We start from the raw sequence: 5,500 nt of genomic DNA on the forward strand, positions 1-5,500 counted from the left end.
GGGAAGCACATCAACAACGTTCTTCACTTTCTGCACAGCTGCTTTTGTTGTGCATGCATTACTCACATCCTCCTTGCGCTTTGGATAGGAAATGGCAATGCTTAGCAGAGTTCATGCGACCCACTGCTGGATAGCACAGCTGCTTTTTTTTTTTTTGCCCCAGTTCCTCCAAAGTTCTGTGTGTCTCCAAAGAAATGCCAAGAGCCTTTAATCCCCTCGGGTGGTGAGACATACCCAGAGCTGCTGATCAGCTTGCAAGATTTTTCAGACATTATAGACTTGCATTTTGGAGCATAAAAACTGTTAGCAAATACCAGAGGAAACAGGGTGTTACCAGCACTGAGTCAGCACCTGACCAGAGTCTGGAGCTCTGGTATAGCTGTGTGAAGCAAACACCTTTCAGGTGTGTTTTGCCAGGATGCATGTTAGGATGGCACCTGGAGGGCAACACCTCACATCCCAGGAACCTGCCAATTACCAGGAGGAAGTTAGAGCCCAGCAAACTCAGACATGTGAATGAGCTGCACTCGCTGGTGAGTACTGTCCTGGTAGCACTGTTGTGGTACAGGCTTCTGTCAGTGGTTGAATGGGTTGATGGTCCACCACTGATGTTATCTTCTGACCACTAGCAAAGGGAGCTAACATCATGGTAAAAAGTCAGGCAGGACAAACAGACCAATACCAGCTCGCTATTGGAGCTTCCTGCAGGCTTTGTACTGTCACAGAGCTGCTCAGAAATGTAGAACAGCTGAGTTCAGATCCCCTCCATTGCAAATGCCTGTGCGAGGAGTTGGGGCACAGATCTGAGGCTCCAGTATAAAGTAAAATAGCTAAGCAGTGAGCCTGGCTGATGTAAACTGATGCAAGTCCATGGCTGGACATCGCTATTGCCTGCTAGAGTTCTGTTTCTCTGGCAGCACTGATAAAAAAAAGAGTAGAAAGGAAAAGGAATGGCAAAGTGGGAAAAGCAACAACATAGTCTGCCTGAGAAAGGAAGCAGCCTGCATGTCTATATATTTAGTAAACCATACCTGTCAAAAACCCCTGGATTGCAGACTAAAAGGAAACTCCTGCATGCTGAAATGCGGCTATGACTTGGGACAAGCCTATGCAACAATGCTTAACAATTCCACGAGGTAGAGGGACACTTCATGAAAAAAAATCCTGAGAAAAGCAATCGATTGACCCAAAATATCTCTGGCTGTGGTTGCTCTGTGGATTTTGTTCAGCACTTACTACCAGGAAAACCTGGGCAGGCAGATCTCAAGGTTTCTTGCTCCAATCCTCTCCAGACTGTAAATAGTCACACTTGACAGATTTACCTGCTGTGTCAACCTCGTGGAAACTGGCTCTTTATTTTGTGCTGTAAATGGTGGTGGAGGGTAGTTTTCTCTTGACGCCCCACCACAGACAAGATCACTTTAGGCGGGCAGAAGCCAGGCTGCATCAACCAGCCGAGTTTTGTTTTGCAGGAAGGCCTCCACAGCACTGGAAGGGCTGTACGTGGACAGGCAGGCAGCCTGCCCTTCACTGCGCTGGCACATCTTTGCAAACCACTCAGACATATTCCTTCCACGTGTCAGAGTTTGCGTGTGATGGCAATGGGAAAAATTTGTAGGTGCTGCGATTTTCTAATGGCGCAACCGTTGTCACGTGAGTGCCTTGAGATGGCTCAGTATGAAAATGGTGTATTAGTATTTTCACCTGTGTGTTGAAGCACAGTTGGGGTTTTGCTGGTTTGTAAGAAAGGAAATACCTTAGCCTCCTTGTGGTTTTTCTTCCCAGGATTTCTTCCTGCGAAGTAATGAGCATGCCTAAAATTCACTGCGGTGAGTAATTTAACAAATGGTTTCACTTAAAAAGAGAAATAAAAGCATAATTATTTTGGAGACAACTTGGTAAAGTTGCTATTTTCAAAAGTCTGGAAATTCCCTATTTCTCTTACCTCCCTCCAAAGGTCCAAGTGAAGACAAAGCACTTTGGATAACTTTGTGGCCCTGAGGCATTAAAAAAGCACAGCTGGAAGGGTCTAGTTAGATACAGTCAGAATTTTGACTTAACAAAGTGGAGAAAACTGCAGCTCCAGAAACACGATGGAGATCTGCTGGCCGGTGGCTGAGGATGACCGGTACAAGGGGTAGGATTGATACGCAGAGGGTGGATCTCACAGAATGGGCAAAGCCAGTGGGAGTGGGAAGCACTTCCCACAGTGCAGCCCTGCATGGTGCTTTCCTGAGGAGGGGGGAGAAGCAGGCTGCAACCCTCACACCCAGGATGCAAAGAGCCTTGGGATCTTTTACTACTGAATTCCAGACTTCCTGCCTTGTTGTTATAATGCTTTCCAGTAAATGCTGAAAAAAATACTTTCTTTTTTTTTCCTGCATGAGGCTTTCTATGGGTGCTCAGAGGCCCCTGTGCCGTGGGGCTGGGCGGCCAGAATTACAAACCAGGTGTGGCAGGGTTACTTCGCTCCCCTCATCTACCCCGTGCAAAGCACCAGTGGGGAGGCTGTTGTCCTCTGATGCTCCCACAGTCTCAGCAGAAGAAAGGATAAAATTCTCGATGGGCCTTTATTTTCCTCTTCCTTGCAGGGATTTGGGGAGCAGCGGTAGCTGGGGTGATGGTGCCCTATGGGCAGCCATGTAGTCCCCCTGCCACACCAGTCCCCATTCTCCCACCCTGCGTAGCCCACCATGGGGAGACTGCTCAAAGGCAGGGTGCAGGACAGTGCTCAACGGTTATTCTCTCACCTACTTCAGAGTATTCTCCAGTTCTGTACTGAGGCTCCCACGAGCATCTCCCTGCCCTCCTGCAGCTCAGGCTGTAGTGCTGCCTGTGAAGAACAGCAGGAGAGAAGGAAGGACATAAAAGTTGCAAGCTGACGCTGGTTTCATTAGAATAGCTCAAACAGCTCCTCTGAATTTATTTGAATACATCACAGCACCCATTTCCACCTCTTTCAACTTCTGTCTCCTCTTCCTCTTTCTGTTCTCCTTGATCTTCACAGATGTGTTTCCTCTTCCATGGGCATGGGAAAAGTTCCGAGAGGATTTATTCTCCATAAAGCAGTGTCCAATACCAAAGGAGAGCAGGGGCTTTGTTTATTTTACTCTTGGGCCACCCAAGTTATGGAAATCCTGCTGTACCACCATGCCAGTTCATGTAGGTGAGGGCCATGGTGACTGGCGAGATCCCGGGTTCCCTTCACTGATATATCAGCTTCAGATTCCCACTTGCTCTATGTATATAAGACAAGGGGTAACGGGTTTAAATTGAAAGTGGGGAGGTTTAGATTAGATATCAGGAAGAAGTTCTTTCCGGAGAGTGTGGTGAGGCACTGGAACAGGTTGCCCAGAGAAGCTGTGGATGCCCCATCCCTGGAAGTGTTCAAGGCCAGGCTGGATGAGGCTTTGAGCAACCTGGTCTAGTGGAAGGTGTCCCTGCCCATGGCAGGGGGGTTGGAACTAGATGATCTTTAAGGTCCCTTCCAACCCAAACCATTCTGTGATTCTATGATACTGGTCCTAATCACCACCTCTCTCAAGAGTTCCCTTTGCCTAGTTTCACAGCACCTCACCTGGCCTATTGTCTGAGTGAAGCACTGAGATACACTCTTGCACCCTTGTCTGCCCTGCTTATTCCAGAGGGTCTGATATGTCCTCAAGGCATGGAGTTAGGGGGCCAGTTGATTCTTGCACAGGCCTGTTCTGATATGGCCTGGTGGGCTAGGACCTGAGATCACTGAGCACAGCTACATTGCATGTGCATGTCCTCTCCAGCAAAGGTGCCCCTTTCAGTTTCATCTCTGCGCTGGCAGCTCACATATACCCATGATTCTGAAAAATACACTCTTAAATGCGGGTGCAAGCATCCTAAGGGGCGGCAGGGAACCATGATAAAGGCAGATCCAATGACTGGCAGCAAGAGGAAGCAATTTCTTTACAAAATTCCATCAGCAAAAGAGGCAATTCCTTTTGGGATGGTGCTCCCAAGCAGTTTGGGACAGTTTGCCTCTTCAATGTACTTTTAAAATATGAATTCTCCCTAGTATTTTTTCTTAGATCAACCATTTATCATGAAGAATCAGCAAAGTTTTGTGGTGTCAGCCTACAAGATAAGGATTGAAATTATATTAACAGGCACTTTTTTTTTCTCTCTCTGGTTTTCCTGCTGCTGGACAGAAAGATCTATGTTTAAAGTGTATCCATGCACCTTTTCTGCCTCGATTTGAGATCTGAGAGGAACAGTGCGAAAGAGCATATGTCACAGCAAGAACATTTGAAGTCCTCATCTCTACCTCAGGCTGGAAGACTCTTTAAATACTCATCAAGGTGCAAGAAAGAGTTTGGAAAGGTGAAAATCAATCCTTTTCATACACTGTTTTTGTAAAACCAGTGGCCCATCCTCTCAGCGATTAAGTTTGCTGTGTATGGACAATACTGTGTGACTCCCCAAGGTTACAGGCTTTAGCATCTTCCTCCTTAGTGGGTGTTCACACAGAATGGTTGAGGTCACCAGGTCCAACCCCCCTGCCCAAGCAGGACAACCTAGAGCCAGTTGCTGAGGACCATGACCATGACCAGACAGATTTTGAGTATCTCCACCACCTTCTCTAGGCAACCTGTGCCAGTGCTCTGTCGCTGTCACAGTGAAAAGGTTTTTCCTGATGTTCAGCCTCAACTTGCTGTGTTCCATTCTGTGCTCATTGCCTCTGGTTCTGCCACTGGCCACTGCTGGAAAGTGCCGGGCTCTGTACTCTCTGCACCCCCCCAGCAGGGATGTGTACACATTGGTAAGATCCCCGCTGACCCTGCCCTGCTCCAGGATGAACAGTCTCAGCCCTCTCAGCCCTTCCTCATAGACAAGATACTCCAGGCCCTTTAGCATCTTGCTGGGCATTCTCCACAGCTCTGTTGTACTGGAACCCCAGAAAGGAAAGGCTGAGAAACCTGTGTGGGAAACGACCAAAAGCATAAACCAACCAAGACAGCAGCTGTGTCTTTTTCTCCTTTCAATCCAGTGAAAGGGATTCAGCTGTGTGAGCTTTCGGTTTTGATTTCAGCCTGCCTCTCTACTGAACTCAGTTAAACCTTGCACGCCTGAGAGAGTTTCACTCTGTGCACTTTGACTGTTCCATTTGTCAGTAAATTTCAGGTTGTGGTTTCTCTGCCGCTCTGCACTGAGCTGGTGTTTTTCAGCCTGCAGAAAATAAATCAGTGGAAGGAACCGTACTGCTAAAGGCTTTCCTTTGCTGCACATAGGTCTCTGTTTCTGTCAGAAGACCGGAAAGTTTTGAAAATTAAAACCAAATTGAAACCCACTACTGTAATGTAGCTACTGTAATTCCAAATCACTTGAATGCTGCCAGATCATCAGAAGTCAAGTCTTCTGCTCTGAGGTGCAGTGGTGCTCCTTGGTGAAGGTGCTCGTCAAAATGAAAAACCAAGAAACACCTTTGCATAGCAAGGCAGTGCTGGTGTGAGGAACTTTGCCCTGGGCA

Source organism: Eurypyga helias, unplaced genomic scaffold, assembly GCF_000690775.1.
Source record: "Eurypyga helias isolate BGI_N326 unplaced genomic scaffold, ASM69077v1 scaffold20657, whole genome shotgun sequence".
Taxonomy (NCBI): domain Eukaryota; kingdom Metazoa; phylum Chordata; class Aves; order Eurypygiformes; family Eurypygidae; genus Eurypyga; species Eurypyga helias.